The sequence below is a fragment of the Rattus norvegicus genome, chromosome 6 (genome assembly GCF_021556685.1).
Source record: "Rattus norvegicus strain SHRSP/BbbUtx chromosome 6, alternate assembly SHRSP_T2T, whole genome shotgun sequence".
NCBI lineage: Eukaryota > Metazoa > Chordata > Mammalia > Rodentia > Muridae > Rattus > Rattus norvegicus.
The window spans coordinates 95743263-95757845 of NC_141539.1; the positions used below are offsets into that span (position 1 = coordinate 95743263).

The window sequence follows — 14583 nt, forward strand, 5'->3', positions numbered from 1 at the left end:
TGCTCGAAAGACAAAGTAAAGAAAGACATGTGGATGACCCCACCCCCACCCCCACCCCCGGAGTCAACTTCGGTCCTAGACTCAAAAGCTGTCCTTGGACTTCTCTGGTGGGTTTAGCGCTTTAATTTCCTGCTGGATTGCCACTACTACCAGTCGCACTCAGACAGTAGAAATTACTCAACACATGAAGTACTTCTATGAGGAAGTCCTTTTGTTTGGTTGGCTGGTTTCGGTTTTTCGAGACCGGGTTTTTCCGTGTAGCCCTGGCTGTCCTGGAACTCGATCATAGACCAGACTGGCTTCAAACTCAAAGACCCACCTGTGTCTGCCTCCCGAGTACTGGGATTAAGGGCCCTGCACAGCTGAGAGGGGTGCTTTTATAATCCTCATTTTCCAAATGAGAAAGTCCCAAGGAAGATCAAGACTGCCCAAGACAACAGGAGTCCCAGTGAGCCTTCCTTCAGTGTTCACACTGTGGTCCACACTGACCTCTAGTGATCACTAGAGGTCACTAGAACTCTCGAAGTACTTCACCTCCAATCTTTGTGCCTCTGTTTTGTTGCTTCGAGTCCACTTTTCTCTCACTTTAAGGCTTACTTGTTTTTATTTTATGGGTATGTTTTGCTTGCCTGTGTGCGAATGAAACATATATCTTCAGTGCCCATGGAGGCCAAAAAAAACACGTCAGATCCCCTGGAGCTGAAGTGATAGACAATTGTGGACCACCATGTGGGAACTGAACCGGGGTCTTCCAAAAGAGTACCCAGTGCTCTTAGCCATTCCATCATCTCTCCAGTTCCTCCCCTCTCTCTTTAAAAGTTATCTCTACCCCTGCGCCCATCCTGACACTCTTTCCTCTACTCTGGGACGATGTTACATGCACACGAGCAGTCACAATTCACTCATTGCAACCCCGTCTCTTGTCTCTTCCTACCACTTAGGACCATGCCCCTTTCACCCTCATCTTAGCCCTTCAGTTCACATCCTGAACTCACTCCCTCCTCTCAGTCCATGACAAAAGGTTTCGTTTTTAAACCAAAACACAATGAAAACACAGGAACAGAAGAGATTCTTTGCCCTCTGTCCACCTGTCCACCCTACCTTTAGCATACAGTTCCAGAAGGTATCCATCCCAACTTTCTCTGCTTTCTCAACTCCATTTCTTGTTCCCCTGTGCCTCAGTCAGGGTTTCTATTCCTGCACAAACATCATGACCAAGAAGCAAGTTGGGGAGGAAAGGGTTTATTCAGCTTACATTTCCATGTTGCTGTTCATCACCAAAGGAAGTCAGGACTGGAACTCAAGCAGGTCAGGAAGCAGGAGCTGATGCAGAGGCCATGAAGGGATGTTACTTACTGGCTTGCTTCCCCTGGCTTGCTCAGCTTGCCCTCTTATAGAACCCAGGACCACCAGCCCAGAGATGGCACCACCCACAATGGGCTGGGTCCTCCCTTCTTGATCACTAATAGAGAAAATACCTTACAGCTGGATCTCATAGAGGCATTTCCTCAAGGGAGGCTCCTTTCTCTGTGATAACTCCAGCTGTGTCAAGTTGACACACAGAACCAGCCAGTGTACCCTGCTACCCCTGCCTCTGCAGCCTCCTTGTACCAAACTCCTGAGGAAGTTGCCAGTCTGCAGGTGATGGAACTCTCGGCCTGTTGGTAAATGCTTCCTCTTCAGGGCACTCTCATCACCCCTTGCTATGACAACATGACCTTCTATGCTCTTTCTATCTCAAAGGTCACCCCCCTCTGTCTCCTTTCTGGCTTCTCTGGTCCCTTTTGACCTGCTTTTGTTCCCACACTTCCCTCTGTGACCCACTGACCCACTGGTTTTATCTCTTTACTTTCATCTCTTCCTGGTTTAAACTGCACGTATTCAGTGCTGTCCCCCAGAACAAAGGGATCCTAGCCATCCCACCGCAGTCCCCAGCCTTGGATACCTGCTAGTCACCTCTACCTCAGTGTATTTAGAACACCTCAGATCATTATCACAACATTCACTTTTTTTTTTTTTATTTATTAAACTAACTCCTTCGGGAGTCTCCCTATCAGCTGGTGAGGTCATTGCTGCCCCTCCCCTATCCCCCTTAAGCCAGAGATTTGGAAATAACCTTTTTTTTTTCAGTGCTGGGAACTGAGGACAGAGCCACATGCCCTCTGGGCAACTGTTCTCCCTCTGAACTTTGTCCCTTACCGGGAAGTCATCCTTGATACGTGACGGTCGGTCATTTAGTAGACCCTCTTGTGTGGGTCTCCCAGATGTTTCTAGGTACATATTTTACCAACATCGTGGTTCTGGCCACCACTTGAACTACTGTGGTGTCGTCCTGACCTTTTTCCCCGGGGAACAGGGTTATCCTTGTAAATCTGTCTCCCCACTCTAGAGGGACCTGTGTTCATTTTTGAACCGCCTTCCCTGAAATCTCCAGGGGATCTCCCTTACTTCCAGCAGGAGCTCCAGCCCTTTGGTGGGCTATGCAAGGCACCCTGAGATCTCAAAACTGTTTCTGGTATGAGCGTCTCCTTCCCGCTCTGTGGACCACTCTCTAGCAGCACTGAAGTAGTGTGGTCCCTGCAGGTGACTTGCAGTTCCTCCATTCTAATCAGTATGCCTCTCTGTGACAATTTTTTTCCCACCCTCACCCCACTCCTCAACACATTTACGTCCGGCAAACAGCCTGGTGAGCAGTCAGTCAGCGCGGCAGTGGAGAGACCCAGGTCTCACTGGGGGCTAAGATGGTCATTAAAGGCCCTGAGGTAGGGTCCAAAGGAATTTTCCTTGGTCTCTTAACTACTACAGTTTCATCTGGAGGTATGGGTTCTAACTGCCCCCCTTTCCGGGTATATATTTCCAACCGTTTGTGCCTGCATCTGTACCACATTTTGCAGTTCCTTGGGAAAGGTGATATCACCTCACTTAAGCGCCAGGCCTGTGATCACCTCATGCAATCCTAACATTCTCCTGTTTGCTGAGTGAGATTTACGGGCCACCCATTGCTGTTGCTCTGGTTTTCCTATTCCGCCTTACCCAAGTGAGGAGGGCTTGGAAAGAAAATGAACATCCCACCAGCAGAGGGCAGCAGAGAGCCTGGGCTCAGCACTGGCAGAGTCAGGCCTGGGTGTGTGTGAGAAAGGATGCAGATTAAAGTCCACTCCTATCTTGCCAGTCCTGGCACCGCGACGGGTGATAGATGGTGTATGTGTATAGACATGCTGAAACAGAGAACAGGGATAGAAACGTGAATGTGGGCCTTCGATGCTGGGAAAGGACGAAGGAATATATTCCAATTTATGACAGACAAGGAAGGGGTTTGGTTTTTTGTTTTGTTTTATTGAGATGGAGTTACTCTGTAGCCCATGGTAACCTCAAATCCATGGTGAGCCTCACGAGTGCTGGAATTACAGATGTGAGCCATCACATCTGGCAAGGAATTCATGAATTTTAAAACCTCACCAGGGCTCAGATGTTCCCTGCTTAAGGGAAGAGAGCTTCCCTATGGCTCATGTTGGAGTTGGGAGACCTGATTGTGTGGGAACAAAGACAAGACAGCAAGGTAGACACCAAGCAGAGAGGCTCTGCCTTTTCCAAGACACTCTACTGGGCCTGTACACTCGTCTTCCTCCACCCTTCAGGTCTCGTGCCAAGCAGAACCCCCTTGGATCTCTGTGGAAGATCCTTACTATTCAGAACTGAGGAAGGCAACTTATGGAAAATCAGTACTTTATCATCATCTTCCGTTCGACCAACTTTGTACTTCTGAAAGAGGAGAGTTGAGCGCCACCTTGTGGTTGATAGCCTCCATTTCAATGGCTATTAATAACCCAGCCCCAAGGCTACCCAGCACAGAGATCTTCAAGAGGTCTGATGCCCCAGAAAGTACAGCAGTGGAGAGACCTGTGTCTCACTGGGGGATAAAATGATCATTAACAGAATCGAGGTGGGGTTCAAGGGAATTTTTCTTGTTCTCTTAACTAGTATGGTTTATCTGGAGGTATGGGTTCTGATTCTAAGCAGTCTAAAAATAACATCCTTGGGGTTGGAGATTTAGCTCAGTGGCAGAGCACTTGCCTAGCAAGCACAAGGCCCTGGGTTCTATCCTCAGCTCCGAGAAAAAAAATAGTATCCTTGTACAATGGCAGGAACACCAGACTGGAAGCCAAGACACTACATATCTAACTGTCCGTCTGCCACAGCATACACAGCTAGGTTAACATCAGAAGATGACAGACAGGGGCCTCCATCTGAATCCAAGTGTGGTGCATGTGTGTCCACAGGCTAAGAAACCCTTTGCTGAGTGTCTCCCCTGCATTTCCCCTGTGTTATATAACATATATTAAGATGGTATTTATTAGAGTAGCTTATAGGGTGTGGTCCAGAGAGTCCAACAATGGTTGTCTCAGTCAGAAAGGCCTAGATCCCACTAGTTGTCAGCTGTCCCCAGTCTAGCGCTGGAGTCCTGGAGATTCCCAGAGAGTTGACAAAATTGGATTTAATGCCCGCCACTGCAGCGGGATGGATGCTGCTGAAGGCGATCGGGCAAAAGGCAAAATTTCCTTCTGCTGCGCCCATCTGGGCTGCCACCAGAAGGTGTTACCTAGAGTAGGTCTTCCTGATTCAAACAGTCTGGTTAAGAACATCCCTGAGTGAAGTGCACAGCATCTGGGGTCTTTGTTGAACACAGGTGTAGTCAAGTTGACAGCTTTAAAGTAGATGGCCTCCATTTTTCAAAACTCCTGGTCTTCTCCTTTTTATCACGGTGAATATGGGAGGTAGGGATCCCCACATAAGCCACATGGCTTAAATACTTGGCATCTCTTGGTGGTAGATGAGTACAGGTTCCAGGGGTGTTCAACAAGTACCAGGCACTCACGCCACTGCCTGCTTATCCTGTGAATTCCCCCTTGTTTCCATATGACTTTTGGCAAAAATGAATAAATAAGATACCCTTTAATTTCTGACAATAAAAGGTAGAACCAAGACACACACACACACACACACACACACACACACAGAGAGAGAGAGAGAGAGAGAGAGAGAGAGAGAGAGAGAGAGAGAGAGATGTTTTGCTGAGGAATTAAGAGAAAATCTTACAGGGCAGACACAGTGCTTGCAGTGCTCTATATGAACACAGACAGCGATGTGCTCAGAACTGCACCTAATCATCTCGTCTGACAAATGACGTTGTGAGGTTCATGTTTTGACCCCCTTTTGACCTCCTTTTGGAGCTCAGGCAGAGAGAGCTCGAGGATTTTGCTTAGGGTCACGTAGATATCCCTTTAACATAGGCCTGTCTTTCCCATAAGCAATGAATGCTACAGAAGTATCCTTGACACGCACAGACTGCACATATTTCAAGTATAAACCTGAGTGAAACTTGGATGAAACCTGCATCACCACTATCAAGATGATGCCCATTCTGTCCCCGTGTCCACTTCCCTGCACTCTTTGAGAGCTCTACACTGCTCTTCCCTTCCAGCACTGTTTTCGTTTTATACACCTTTATGCCACTCAGTCTCCGTTCTGAATGGCTTCGCTTCTCTGCCTAGTTACTTAGATATTCACACTGCAGTGGGTATGAGTAGCCCATCCCTCTTCCTTATCAAGTAGCATCTCTTTCAATGAATACACCGCCATTCCTTGGCTATGGACCTTCGGGTTTTGGTGAGCCCTCCATCCCTACGGGTTCTGTGGTCTTGAATTCAGTACACAGGCAATGCAATCATTCCCTTTGTGTGTACTTGAACATGTGCAGACATTTTCCTTTTACCTCTTCACCTGCAATACAGCTTAACAACTATTTACCCAGCGTTTCCCTTGTGTTAGATGGAGCGAGTGATCCATGGTTGCTTTAAGTCACACAGTAGGACTGTGTGGTTGTGTGGTGATACTGGGCTGCTATGAACAGAGAGGATTTGAGCAGCCACACATTTGGCTGTCTGCGGGGCACCTAGGAGCCAATCCCCTGAGGATACCAAAGGATAGCTGGATGTTTACACTGGGGCTATTCCGAATGAGCATCACTGTGCAAGTCTGTGAGGTGGATCTAAGCCTTGTTTCTTTGTGGTAAAAGCTGAGAAATGGAATGTGGAGGTTCTGCGGTGAGTATAGATTTAAGTTTTTAAAACCCAGGTAGCCTGTTTCCAAAGTGGCTTAACCTAAACCATGCTCCATAGCAGTGTGTCAGACTTCTGGCTTCTCCACACCCTGCCCAGTGCTTGCTGGGAGCTTTCTCTACTTCATGGTGCTAGTGGGTATACACTGCCCATTGTGTTTCAGTATTTTCCCCAACATATTTTTATTGATTCATTGGGGATTTTACATCACATCACACACCCTTGTCACTTCCCAATCCTTCTGTGTCTGCCCTTCCCCCACCCCGTCCCTTTTGCTTTCCTCCCAGGTCTTTTCACACACACACACACACACACACACACACACACACACACACACACACACACCCGCCAACCGCCACCCTTGGCCACAGCACCAGGGTTACAGGTGGATGAACAGCCAGACCAACTTTTAAGTGTTGAGATCCCACCTCACGTCCTCACGCATACTTAGCAAGTCCTCCTGACCACTGAGCCATTTCTCCAGCCCCAAAGCTGGAAAATTTAAATTTAGGTTCTGTTGCTCCATCTTGACTACAAATGGCAGAGTAGCAAGTAAGACCTCTGGTGTGAGGACAGCTCACTCAGTCCAGCCTCGCCTTTAAAACCATCACCATGGCTACCTTCAACAGAGTCTAAATAATATCGGTCGTATCAGTCCCCAAGCCTGATAGGACAAGCTTTTATAGACCAACTGGAAAATCCTCCACTTGACTCTCGCAGATCAAGTCTAGGGGAGACTGAAGATGAGCTAAAATTCTGAGCGGCAGCCTTCTAGGATCAAAAGAATGTCTGCGTCTTATAAACACAGTAGGAAGGGGAATCCAGCCAGGACTAGAGACAATGTGTACCTCTGATCATCAAGGCTTAAAGCTCCGTACACTTAGCTTGACTTTAGTAGTATTTGGGGGAAATTAACCTGTTGGAGAAGTTAGTTGAATGCCACCCACTCAATTAAAAAAAAAAATAGAGATGAGAGTGTGATACTGGACGTAGCTGGTGCAATGAAAACAGCCTTCCCACTCTGTTTCCAAGCAGGCCTTTCTCTTACTAGCAGAATCAACTCTGTGAGTTCACATAAACCACAGATTCCAATTTACACATACCAGAAAGTGACACCTTCATACCATAGGGAATCTGTGTGTGATATCTGCAAGGAAATAAGACCTAGCGGCAGAGAGACCCCTTAGAGTGCTGGAGGAATAGTTCTTACTAACCTTTGGGCAAGTAAGGTGAACAGTTCCATTTTCAGGCTTTGGGTCCAGCTTCATCACGTGATTGCTCTCACTGACACTCCTGAGTGCGAGGACATGGCTGATCTAACCCACTCGAGCCTCCTGCTATCATTTTTGTCAGACCACTGAGTCTCCATATGAGAAAATGATCACACAGCTCCAGTGACTCTTACTAAGTCTCTCAAGTTTTCGAACATTTTAATCCCTTGTGGCACCATTATAGGCACCCAGAGCTTGTAGTTGCTCAAAGTAGGAAGAGGCGTCCCAATGAGTCAAAGGACCTGCACCCAGGGCTCCAGCCCTTCTAACGCATGCTGTTAAACCCCTTAAAATGTTAAAAATGGCCCTACGCACTTTTCCTATCCCTTCCATCCACCCTTCCTCCTGTACTTTCATCTTGGTTTTTTACCCATATTTTATCTTCCTTTCCTTGTCATTTCCTGGCTGCTGAGAAACACAGACATATAGGTGAAGGAAAATATTTTTAACAAAATCATAGAAGAAAAATTTCCTAACCTAAAGAAGGAGATATCTACTGAGAAACAATAAGCATACAGAAAACCAACCAAATAGGACCAGAAAGAAATTCCTCACAACTCATAATAATCAAAACACTAAATGTACAAAACAAAAAATATTAAAAGCTGCAAAGTAAAAAGACCAAGAAACATGTAAAGGCAAACCCACTAGAATAACAGCTGAATTCTCAATGGAGACTCTAAAAACTGGAAAGGCCCACACAGATGTTCTACAAACTCTAAGAGGCCACAGATACCAGACCAGATTACTATACCCAGCAAAACTATCGATCACAATCTATTGAGAAAAAAATTTATGATAAAACCGAACTCAAGAAATAGCTATTAATTCAGTTCTATAATATCTCTCTACCAATACAGAAGGTGCTAGAAAGAAAACTTCAGTACAAAGATGTTAATCACACTCACAAAAACACAAGGAACAAATAATCCCAGATCAATAAATCGAAAGAGGTGGGGAAACCCATATCATAAAAAAATAATAATAATAACAGGAATCAATATACAGTGCTCATTGATAATTCTCAATATTAATGGTCTCAATTCCCCATTAAAAAGAAATTTACTAACAGTGTTACAGTTTGGATTGGAGAACAGGATCCATTATTCTGTTGCAAGAAACACACCTTACCATCAAAGCCATCACCTTACAGTAAAAGAATAGAAAAGAAATATTCTAAGCCAATGGAAACAAGAAGCAAGCAGGCATAGCCATTTTAATATCTAACAAAAACAGATTTACAACTAAAATTAGTCAGAAGAGATAGCAAAAAGACACTACAAACTCATCAAAAGAAAAATCCACCAAGAAGATATTAAATTCTAAACATCTATGCACCAAGCACAGGAATACCCAAGTTCATAAAAGAAACCCTACTACAGCTGAAAATCACATATGGACCCTTACACAGTGATAATGTGTGACTTTAATACCCCGCTCTCACCAATAGATAGGTCACCCTGACAAGTAAACTAAAAACCAAACAGAGCAATGCTGGTGTCACACAACATCATGACTCAAATTGACCTGGCAGATACTTAGAGAACATTTCACCCAAACACAAAAGAACCTTCATGTACCTCCTGGAACTTTGTCCAAAACTGACCATATATTTGGATACAAAACAATGATGATGGTGATGGTGATGATGATGATGATGATGATGATGATGATGATGATTCCCTCAAAGGGAGTAGAGAGCAAGAATTAATCAAACACGGGGCTGAAACCAACAGAATAGAAACAAGAACAATAGAATACTACAAAGAATCAGTGAAATAAAGAATTGGTTCTTTGAGAAAAATCAATAAGATTAATAAACTTCTAATCAAATGAACTGAAAAACAGATCCAAATTAAAAAAATTAAAGACAGAAAGGGGAACATCTCAACAGACATTGAGGAAATCCAGGGAATCTTAAGGACATACTTGAGAGGCTGGAGAGATGGTTCAGTGGTTAAGAGCACTGACTGCTCTTCCAGAGGTCCTGAGTTCAATTCCCTGCAACCACATGGGGGCTCACAAACATCTGTAATGGGATCTGATGCCCTCTTCTGATGTGTCTGAAGACAGCGGCGGTGTATACATAAAATAAATATATACATTTAATAGTAATTTTAAAAAACCTTTAAAGACATACTGGAAAAGCATGGACTCTGCCAGGCTTGGTGGTGCATGCCTTTATTTTTATTTATTTATTTATTTATTTATTTATTTATTTATTTATTTATTTATTTATTTGGTTCTTTTTTTTTTCGGAGCTGGGGACCAAACCCAGGGCCTTGTGCTTCCTAGGCAAGCGCTCTACCACTGAGCTAAATCCCCAACCCCGGTGCATGCCTTTAATCCCACACTTGAGAGGCAAAGATAAGCAGATCTCTGTGAGTTCGAGGCCAGCCTGGTCTACAAAGTGAGTTCTAGCCTCCAGGACAATATAGAGAGATTCTATCTTTAAAAAAAAAAAAAGTAAAACATAAAAGAGATGCATAAGTTTCTTGATAAGTCAAATCAAGATCAGAAAAGATATTTAAACAGACCTATAGCCTCTAGTAAAATAGAAGTATTAATTAAATCTACCAACCAAGCAAATCCCAGCACTAGATGGATTCAGCAGAGAAGTCTCCCAGCCTTTTAAAGAACTGACACCAGAATGCCTCAATTTTTTCTGCAAGATTGAAACTGATTGAACATTGCCTAATGCTTTTTTTTTTAAGATTTATTCATTTATTATATATAAGTACACTGTAGCTGTCTTCAGATACACCAGAAGAGGGCATCAGATCTCTTTACAGATGGTTGTGAGCCACCATGTAGTTGCTGGGAATTGAACTCAGGACCTCTGGAAGAGTAGTTGGGTGCTCTTAACCACTGAGCCACTCTCCAGCCCTTGCCTAATGCTTTTAAAGACATTACAATTACTCTGATAACTAAACCACACGAAAACCGACAAAAAAAGAAAATGACAGACCAATTATTACTCTCATGAATGTAGATGTATAAATTCTCAAGTTTAACTTACAAACTGAATTCAAGAATACATCAAAAACACTGTCCACCATGATCAAGTAGGTTTTATCACAGAGATACCGGGATGGTTCAACATATGTAAATAGATAAACATAATCTATCACATAAACAGGCGGAAAGACAAAAACCAGATGATCACATAGTTAAATGCAGAAAAGGCCTTTGACAACATCCCTTTGTTATAAACAGACTTAGAGAGACTAGGGATATAAGGGACAGACCTCAACATAATAACCACAATCTACAGTAAGCCCACCCAACGTCAACCTAAATGGAGAGAAACTCAAAGCCCTTCCACTAAAATCAGGAATAAGACAAAGATGTTTACTGTCTCCAAACCTATTCAATACAGGGTTTGAAGTCTTAAGTGGGACAATAAGACAATTGAAGGAGATCAAGTGGATACGAATAGGGAAGAACAGACTAGAGAGACGGCTCATTGGTTAAGGCCACTGGCTAACCTTCCAGAGGACCTGAGTTCAAATCCCGGGAACCACATGGTTGTTTATGACCATCTATAAAGGGATCTGATGCCATCTTCTGGCATGTAGGTGTACATGCAGACAGAACACTCTTCATCATCATCATCATCATCATCATCATCATCAATTTTAAAAACAAATGGGGAAAAGTGTTTTATTTGCAGATAATATGATTTTATACATAAAAGATCCTAAAAACTCCACCAGGAAATTTCTACAACCAACAAACTCTTTCAGCAAAGTAGCAAGATACAAAATTAACACACAAAAACCAATAGCTCTCCTATATACAAGAGACAGGCTGGAAAAGAAACCAGGGAAACAGTCTCTAACCAAGCAAGTGAAAGATCTATATAATAAAAACTTTAAGACATTGAAGAAAGAAATTGAAGAAGATATCGGAAGATGGAGAAATCTCCCTCGCTCGTGGATCAGTAGGACTAACATAGTGAAAGTGGCCACCCCATCAAAAGCAACCTACAGATTCAATGCAATCCCCATCAAAGTTCCAGTACAGTTCTTCACAGAAATTGAAAGGAAAACGAAGCAGAAACCTCTAGTTCCTTCGGAAAGCGATGTCAAACGGTGGTTTGCTGGGGCACACAGGCGAAAGCAAACACATGAAAGGCTGTTTTGCTGAAGCTGACTCGGGTGAAAGGATATTTTGAGATAGCAAGCATGTGAGAGGACGCTTGATGAAGAAGTATAAAGAGGAACCCACAGACAGTGGGGAGACAAGCACTGAACATTGGTTTGGTTTTCTCTGCCTCACTGTTCTTTCCTAAAGACAGACATGTATTGGTTCCCCTTCCCTGGCATCGTTGAGCTCAGCGTGTAGTAATGCCGCCATTCAGAGAAGAAACTCGCCCAAGAACTCTGAGATTCCTGCAGTAGCTTGCTGCTTCCGTGGCCTCGCCTCAGGCTGGTTGTCCAGCCTGGTGACTTCTTCAGGATTGAACTCCAGCTGCCTGGTGTCTGCTTGCTGAAAGGACTGGACTGGAGCTGCTGAGTCATATTTGGTGTTTGCTATGAGACTCACCAGCTGCCAAAGAAGATCATGGTCACCCCCAAAGCAGGTCCACTTCCGCCATACCCTGATAACTTTTCTCTTCCACTACCCATGCTGGATAGTGGGCTAGAGGAGAGGTAGAACCCTTATTAAAAGGGTTGCAAAGGGCTGGAGAGATGGCTCAGTGGTTAAGAGCACTGACTGCTCTTCCAGAAGTTGTGAGTTCAATTCCCAGCAACCACATGGTGGCTCACAACCATCTGTGATGGGATCCGATGCCCTCTTCTGGTGTGTTTGACAGTGACAGTGTACCCACATACATGAAATAAACAAGTCTTTTTTTTTTAAATTAGGTTTCGGGGTTGGGGATTTAGCTCAGTGGTAGAGCGTTTGCCTAGCAAGCACAAGGCCCTGGGTTCGGTCCCCAGCTCCGAAAAAAAAGAAAAAGGAAAAAAAAATTAGGTTTCAAAAATGCATGTCTCCTGGAAAATTTTCAGCTTCAAATGGAAACACACACACAATAGCTAAAACAATTCTGACTAATAATAATAATAATAATAATAATAATAATAAAGAAATCTCCATCCAGATTTCAAGTTGTACTACACAGGTATAGTAACGATAGCTTTGTACTGCCATAAAACAGACATGTTGATCAATAGAACTAAATAAACAAAATCCAGACATAAGTCCACACACTTATACACATGAGTCTTTGTGCTCACAGATGAGCAGTAGAGATACCTGAAATGTTAAACACGCCTGGTTGTTTCTTCAAAGGAAGGGATGCATGACCGACCTGTGGGAGCAGACATGGTTAATAACCTGGTGACCTTTGTACTACCTGTGTGGCCCAGACCGCCCAGATCCTCCCCAGACCCTTACTGTGAACTCGTTTTTCTCTCAGTCACTACAGAACCCATCTTTAGAGAGGGTATCACACCTATAGATCCTATCGTTATGGAAGGTGTCACCAGCACTTTATAGTGAGTTTTGATGTAATCATATCCAACCTTCACTCAGCCTACTCTGTGCTTCATTGTGCATGTGGGATTGATCTGATTCTCTCCAGTAAATTTTTTGTTGCCAGATTGCGCTATGCTTAAATATGCTTAAAGAACACAATCGGGGTCAGACTCCTGAAATTCAAACCAGCATTGACTACTTAGTCATGTAGAACAGAGCTGCCTTCATGCCTCACGCAGATCACTACTGTGCTGGCTACAGATACCCTCAGATATAGGTACCTGACTTTTGACAAAGAAGCCAAAACCACACTGGGGGGAAAAAGTATCTTGGACAAATGATGCCAGTTAAATTGAATGTCTGCATGTGGAAGAAGACAGACAGATCCGTACTTATCACCCTGCACAAAACTCAGTCCATGTGGATCAAAGACCTCAACATAAACAAGTGTCTTAGTCGGGGTTCTAATGCTGCGATGGAGCACCATGATCGGGAAAAAAAAAATTGAGGAGGAAAGGGTTTATTTGGATTACACTTCCAGATTATAACCCATCATTGGAGGAAGTCAGAACAACTCAAGCAGGGCTGGAACCTGGAGGCAGAAGCTGATGCAGCGGCCATATGGAAAGGTGCTGCTTACTGGCTTGCCTCCATGGCTTGCTCAGCTTGCCTTTTTATAGAACTCAAAAACACCAGCCCAGGGATGAAATCACCCATGAGCCGGACCCTATCCCATCAATAACTTATTAAGAAAATGAATATTATAGAAGCCTTTTCTCAACTGAAGTTCCCCCCTTTCAGATGACTCTAGCTCGTGTCAAGTTGGCATAAGATTGGCCAGCACAGAGAGATATCCTGAATCTGATAGAAGAGAAAGCAGGACAACAGTCTAGAACTCATTGGAAAGGACAAAGACTTTTGAACAGGACACCAGCAGTCCAGGCACTGAGAACAATAAGTAGTAAATGGGACTTCAGGAAACTGGCTGGAAAGCTTCTGTCCGGCAGAGGACACGGTCAGTTCGGACTGAATGGCAGGCTACGGAAGGGCCAAAGATCTTTAGCAATCACATGTCTAATAGAGGGTTACTATCTAAAACATATAAAGAACTAATGAAAACTGGACATCAAGAGAACACCCCAGTTTAGAAATAGGCTACATTACTAAACAGAGTTGCCAAAGGGGAAAGATAAATGGCTGAGGAACACTTAAATGTGTAACATCCTTAACCATCAGGAGGATGCAAATCAAAACTGCTTGGAGACTTCATCTTTCAGCGGTCGGAATAGCCAAGATAAATGTAACGACTGACAGCTCATGCTGGCGAGAATGCAAGACAAGAGGATCTCCTGCTGCTGGGAGCGCAAAGAGGTTGGTTTGGAGATAGCGTTGTGCTGTAGTTGGGCTGAGGTTCAGGTTATGGTTTGATATGGAGTTGGATTCAGGGTTGTGGTTGGTGCTGGGCCCAGGGTTAGGCTCAGCATGGTGTCAAGGTTGTGGTTGTGTTCGAGTCAGTGTTGGAGTTGGAACTGGGTTTGGGTCTAGGGTGGGGTTACAGTTGGAATCTGGTTTGGGAAAAGGTTAAAGTCTTATGGTTTCCATTGCTGTAAAGAAACACTATGCCCACAATTCTTATGAAGGACAGCATTTCACTGGGGCTGGTTTACTGTTCAGAGGTTTATCCCATTATTATCATAGATGGAAGCATG

The 14583-nt window shown here is 44.0% G+C and overlaps 1 non-coding gene across 1 annotated transcript; it reads left to right on the forward strand.

The window, feature by feature from the left end:
• The first annotated feature begins 12263 nt into the window (after positions 1-12263).
• Trnaa-agc24 (transfer RNA alanine (anticodon AGC) 24) lies at positions 12264-12344 on the forward strand. Its single transcript has one exon. It is a non-coding gene; the product is annotated as a tRNA-Ala (tRNA).
• Positions 12345-14583: the final 2239 nt, after the last annotated feature.